This window comes from Biomphalaria glabrata, chromosome 7 (genome assembly GCF_947242115.1).
Source record: "Biomphalaria glabrata chromosome 7, xgBioGlab47.1, whole genome shotgun sequence".
NCBI classification, from domain to species: domain Eukaryota; kingdom Metazoa; phylum Mollusca; class Gastropoda; family Planorbidae; genus Biomphalaria; species Biomphalaria glabrata.
Window position 1 is genome coordinate 39,026,582 of NC_074717.1, and position 6,842 is coordinate 39,033,423.

General features: G+C 39.3%; 1 protein-coding gene across 1 annotated transcript in view; it reads right to left on the minus strand.

The window, feature by feature from the left end:
• The window catches only part of LOC106059235 (b(0,+)-type amino acid transporter 1-like), a 35,236-nt gene extending 32,195 nt beyond the window's left edge, over window positions 1–3,041 (minus strand). The window contains exon 1 of the mRNA XM_056036451.1: window positions 2,930–3,041. The gene's annotated coding sequence lies outside the window, so the exon portion shown is untranslated. The remainder of the gene's footprint in view (window positions 1–2,929) is intronic.
• Window positions 3,042–6,842: the final 3,801 nt, after the last annotated feature.

Below are 6,842 nucleotides of genomic sequence, written 5' to 3' on the forward strand. Positions count from 1 at the left end.
GGGCCTATAAATTCAAATTAGAATATTTTTCAAGTACAACATTATTCGAAAGGTCGTTTTTAATAGTATGGATAATGAGCTTCAGGTCAGGAGAATGCGTTTCTGCAGTGAAGAATGCAAGAAAACGCTTTTGGCGTCGGGGCTTCGCCCCGAACTCCATTTATGGGTAATAAGTTGTAGATGTCAGGAGAATGCGTTTCTGCAGAGAAGAATGCAAGAAAACGCTTTTGGAATCGGGGCTTCGCCCCGAACTCCATTTATGGGTAATGAGTTGTAGATGTCAGGAGAATGCGTTTCTGCAGAGAAGAATGCAAGAAAACGCTTTTGGCGTCGGGGCTTCGCCCCGAACTTCATTTATGGGTAATGAGTTGTAGATGTCAGGAGAATGCGTTTCTGCAATGAAGAATGCAAGAAAACGCTTTTGGCGTCGGGTCTTCGCCCCGAACTACATTGTGAAGAATGAGCTGTACTTGTCAGGAGAATGCGTTTCTGCAGTGAAAAAAGCAAGAAAACGCTTTTGGCGTCGGGTCTTCGCCCCGAACTACATTATTAAGAAAGAGCTGTACTTGTCAGGAGAATGCGTTTCTGCAGTGAAAAAAAGCAAGAAAACGATTATGGCGTCGGGGCTTCGCCCCGAACTTTACCAGAGAACCTTATAGCGCTGCCCCAGTTGTTTTCGCCGAAGGTTGAGAAATGCTGCTTTTTTAATTCTCATATTTATATAAATATATATATATATATATATACATATATATATGTGTGTGTGTGCGTTCGTGCGTGTGTGTGTGTGTGTACGTGCGCGCGCGCGCTGTATGCACGTTTATGCGTAGGGTTAGGGTTTACTGGGCGTTAGGGTTAGGGTTTGGAAAAAAATCGCCCCCCCCCACTCCAAAGTTCTGGATCCGCTAGTGTTTGGATGGGCAGAGGAGTTTCACTATTTGTCCGTCTTCACAATATTATGAGTCTTCATCTTATAAATTACAGACGTTGCTTCCCTTTTCTCCATAGAGAGGATAACTACGCCCTTCGTGTTTCATGTGACAATCTTTCCTGACTGATTCAGGCAACCTGTTCCATGCTCAAATGATTAAATGGCTTCTATTTATTCATGATTATCTAAACCCTTTGAAAAATCATCAATCGGGTTATAGAGAGTATCACATGATCTATATTTCCTAGTGTTACCTCGGTATAGAGTAATGACATTATGTTTATCTAAGAGGTTTATGATGTTACTACACATTGTGTGTTCTTGTATTTTACATGCGATGCTTGTGAGTGATACTGCTCTTTAGTTTCCTGATCAGATTTTTCTCTTTCTTTAAATAGGGAAGTAACATTAGCTTCTTGCCAGTCCCTAGGTACCCTGCCCAGATATAGTGATGCTTGAAAAACATACTTTGAACACTGGTGCTGGCTCTTTGCTAAGTAATGTGAGCAATCTAGATGGAATATCATCAGGTCACTTTTGTATCTCCTAGGTTTTCGGCATGACTTAAATCAATTAATACATTTTTAAGTTCACCAGATGAACTGAAAATAGTTTTGTTCACTTCTGCAATCCTGCTAACAGTTTGGGCTTTTATCTTTCTGTTGTTTCAGTACTGTGAAGAATTAGAAGTGACTATTCGGAGAAAAACTTTTTTTTTCTTAGTGCAGACTAAAGTCTTGAAGTGTTTCTGGACGTTTCTGGACACCAGTTCGATAACAATGAAAATACTTCAGAATGTTTATCTTTAAGACTTAAGAATAACTGGTAGGTAAATAGAAAGAGATGTCTCTCTGGACATCTTAGAAGACCTACATTGGCACATGGGGAACAATAAGTACTAGATCTAGATTGAGCTTGAGTCTCTCTGGACATCTTAGAAGACCTACATTGGCACATGGAGAACAATAAGTACTAGATCTAGATTGAGCTTGAGCCACTCTGGACATCTTAGAAGACCTACATTGGCACATGGGGAACAATAAGTACTAGATCTAGATTGAGCTTGAGTCTCTATGGACATCTTAGAAGACCTACATTGGCACATGGGGAACAATAAGTACTAGATCTAGATTGAGCTTGAGTCTCTCTGGACATCTTAGAAGACCTACATTGGCACATGGGGAACAATAAGTACTAGATCTAGATTGAGCTTGAGTCTCTATGGACATCTTAGAAGACCTACATTGGCACATGGAGAACAATAAGTACTAGATCTAGATTAAGCTTGAGCCTCTATGGACATCTTAGAAGACCTACATTGGCACATGGGGAACAATAAGTACTAGATCTAGATTGAGCTTGAGTCTCTCTGGACATCTTAGAAGACCTACATTGGCACATGGGGAACAATAAGTACTAGATCTAGATTGAGCTTGAGTCTCTATGGACATCTTAGAAGACCTACATTGGCACATGGAGAACAATAAGTACTAGATCTAGATTGAGCTTGAGTCTCTCTGGACATCTTAGAAGACCTACATTGGCACATGGGGAACAATAAGTACTAGATCTAGATTGAGCTTGAGTCTCTATGGACATCTTAGAAGACCCACATTGGCACATGGAGAACAATAAGTACTAGATCTAGATTGAGCTTGAGCCACTCTGGACATCTTAGAAGACCTACATTGGCACATGAGGAACAATAAGTACTAGATCTAGATTGAGCTTGAGCCACTCTGGACATCTTAGAAGACCTACATTGGCACATGGGGAACAATAAGTACTAGATCTAGATTGAGCTTGAAGTAGGCCTACACGAAACGTAAATAAAAATAAAGCCAGTGCTCCAGAACGTAAGTTGGAAATACAATTTCAAACATAAATCCAAAAATAAAGAAAATAATAGCTTATCATATGTTCAATGTATTAGAAGTGCGACTAGGGTAAGATATGATCTGATTTTTTAAACTTTTACCTTGGCTTATTTCAATTTACCTATGATGGATCCAACAACGATGGAAGTTGCACCAACAAATCCCAACTCTTTCCTAAGGATAACTTTCCCATCAGCATTGTTGGAATTCTACAAATATCAAAAAGCTTTTCAGCAAAGTCTGGTAAACAGGTATTGATTGAAAGACAGAGATCTAGAATGATGAACAGGTGATAGATATAGGTTTAGAATGGAAGGCAGGTATTTATTAAAAGACAAATAGAGGTCTAGAAACATACAGAGGTTTTGATTGATATATAGAGGCCTTGAGCCAAAGTAACAATGAACAAGTTATGGCATACATTAAAAGATTATTTTATTACCGTATTAGCCTTCATTTCATGAATATCCACCAGCCCAATGTGCGCTAACCCAGCTGCAACATGTACAAATTGTGATATTTATTCTAATGAGTAAAGCGACATCTCTTCTCAAGCCGATGTAGTAGTTCGTGTCTTATCTTCAACACGTCCATTGAGACACTCGGGCTTCTTCGTTTTGTCTTTTCTAAGGTCTGGTCTAGCACTAATAACTACCTGCAGTTAAATCTAATGGTTCTACAAGGCCATTTAAATTAGGCACGCTATGTGTGAATTACATTTGTCTTCAATGCAGAGCTGGGCAATATGTGGGATTTATGTTCATTGCAGGGCATGACAAATCACATCACTGCTAACTAAGCGTACCAGAACTGACCAGATTATTAGGCTTCATTGTGCATGTGCAATAAAAATAAAACGTGTTTATGGTTAGACTGAAAAGTCTCAAAGACCTTGGAGAGCTATAGATGTTGTTAAATAAACGAAATGTAGAAAGACTTAGATAAAGAAGGTTACGAAGGAACATCTGATATATATGTAAATATTGTTGACATGTAGCACTAAAATGTTGATAGTCAACCAAACCGCTGTAGGCGTATTATATTTTAACTTATACTTTAACTTTAAATAGCTTGAATAGCTTTTTGTAAACTAAACTAAATATAAATTTGATTAAAATATAGATAAATTCAACTTAAGATAAAATGAAATAAATATAATAGACTATAAGGCTTGTCTTCGAGTCCGAAGATTAATGAGGAATGCAATATTTCCTATGGCTACGTAGCCCCAGCTGTGACCTGCATATTTTGCCACAACCAGCGCAAGCATAACAATTTTCCGCCGGTTATCGATTAAGATTTTGTATATAATAGACTTATGTAACAATATAAAATGGTATTTTGAACAACTTACTATCAAAACACTTTGACATCCATTAAGTCGTATGGCGTACCCAAGACAACTTATGAAGGATAGTTATTACTATTAGTATCTTCACTTATTCATTCAGACCAGTTTTTATTCTTATTAGTAAATTGGTTTAATTTCATGTTTGTTGCGGATTACTAGTTTTATTGAAATGAGTTTGAAAACATTAGAGTCATGGAAAATTATTGCTGTAACCCTGTAACCCTAACCATTTTTTTCCACGTGCAAAGTAGGTCGATTTTTGTTTATACTGTCGGGCGTAAATGACCTAAGCTAGTTTTGTAGATGTGTAAAGAAACTTTAGTGATGATTTTGGATTTTTCGACTGAGGACTTTTTTTTTAAATTTGTGTTAGTGAATCGCGATATGTAAATTTGATTTGGAGTATTGTGAAATCATTTCTTTTTACCTGGAGTATTGATTGATTATAGTTGGATTGTGCTTCTGCAATCAGAGAGATTATTATTATTATAGCTTTTATATAGCGCAACTTTCATGCTTATAGCATGCTCAAAGCGCTTTTGGTCCAATCTCATTTGTGGACCGGTGGGGGGGAGGGGTAGTTGGTTCTGCCTTTAGGCGCTCAGTAAACACAACTCTGCCCGAGTCGGGTGTCGAACCTCGAACCCCCTCCTAGGTAGCCAAGCCAAGCCTCTCGACCACGCTTCCCACCATCGATCTGAGAATGGGTGAGTTATTTTCTTTAGTTCAATCCCACGTCTTAACAATATGTTCGACACAATGTTTCTTCCTTGCGTTTAAGCAGAGACCTAATGGTAACTTGACTTGAAATTACTTGTAAATAATGATCGACTAATCAAATCATACATATTGTTATCGTTTTTTTTTTGTGTGTGTGCATTAGGCTTCCATTGTTAACATTGTCAAAATAGTGTGTGTCTTGCATTGCTCACACAAATAGTGTGTGTCTTGCATTACTCACACAAATAGTGTGTGTCTTGCATTACTCACACAAATAGTGTGTGTCTTGCATTACTCACACGAATAGTGTTATTCTTGCATTACTCACACGAATAGTGTTTGTCTTGCATTACTCACACAAATAGTGTGTGTCTTGCATTACTCACAAAACAGTGTCTGTCTTGCATTATTCACACAAATAGTGTGTGTCTTGCATTACTCACAAAAACAGTGTCTGTCTTGCATTATTCACACAAATAGTGTGTGTCTTGCATTACTCACACAAACAGTGTCTGTCTTGCATTACTCACACAAATAGTGTGTGTCTTGCATTACTCACAAAAACAGTGTCTCTCTTGCATTATTCACACAAACAGTGTCTGTCTTGCATTACTCACACAGTGTTTGTCTTGTATTATGAAAACATATTTATTAACTGTAATATTAAAACCGAGTAGCCAACTTTTTTTCGGCTAGTGGACCGTACAAATCACCGATTTATTTTGCCATGCGTGCAGTAAACTCAATAGGCCATATAGCACCGCGCCACGGGTAGGCAGGGGCGGCCTTACCAGTGCGCGGGGCCCTAGGCGAGTGTCATGTGCTGGGCCCTTAGGGGTAAGGGTAGAGTATATAAATACCGTAAACTCATCACGCTAACGGGCTCATCCGTCTCTAATGCTGTCTTCATTGGCCTCCTTCAGTCGTAAGACGACTATGGTTCATCTCAGAGCACACTTCCTCATGTGGCTGTGGAGCCCTATTTTGGAGAGACACTCCCGTCCACAAATAGCGCAGGTTAAGGTGGCTTTTGCTTCGGTGGTAGAGGAGCTGGCCGTTTTTCGGATTGTACGTTTTTCTTCCTGAGCTGAGACCCGTGTACTTTCACTGTCCATAGCTTTCTTGGTCACTGTCTCTCTCCATCTGTTGCGGTCTAGAGCTATGTCTTACCAATTGTCAGTATTGATGTTCACTAATTTAAGGTCACGTTTTATTACATCTATGTAACGGAGGTGGGGGCGACCAGTTTTTCTTGTGTCAGTCGCGAGTTGACCATAGAGGATAACTTTCGGGATGCGCCTCACCTCCATCCGGCGAACATGTCCAAGCCAGCGCAAACGGCGTTGTCTGAGGGCTGTAAAGATGCTGGGAATACCTGATGTTGTAACAATACAGTATGTCCGCATGTAAAAGTTACTAATGAAATGGTTATCTAGTGGTTGGAAGGGTTGTTGGGGGTTGTCCTGTGATACTGTTTATATCCAAAAATAGTTTATGAAATTAAATACAGCGAAAATCTGACCTTCGCGTGCGGTCTTAAAACGTTTCACCAGCGGGAGTCAAGAAAACACTGTAGATTTGTTCATTTCTTTTCTTTTTTTTTTTTTTTTTTCAAAAGTTGCATTTATGTTACTACAAATGTTATAAACATAAACTATACATTGTTATAAATGACTCGTTCATGTACAACTTTTCATAATTCAAAGAGTAGTTAAAACTTTGTCATTCCGCATCCCGGGCATGCTACCCTGCCTCCTAGTGGCGCCCGGGTGGAAACAATCGTAGGAGGAAACGATTAGACTAAAGGGTAGCAAAACAAGACTCCCTTGGGGTGCCTAACGGGGTGCGAGAGCATCCTCATTGCACTGTGCGGAGTTGTAAAAAAGCTCCCAAAACCTTGAGGCGCCGTTACATAAATGATGTGTCCTGCACGGTTAGCCTGGTATAGAAAAGGAAAATGGCA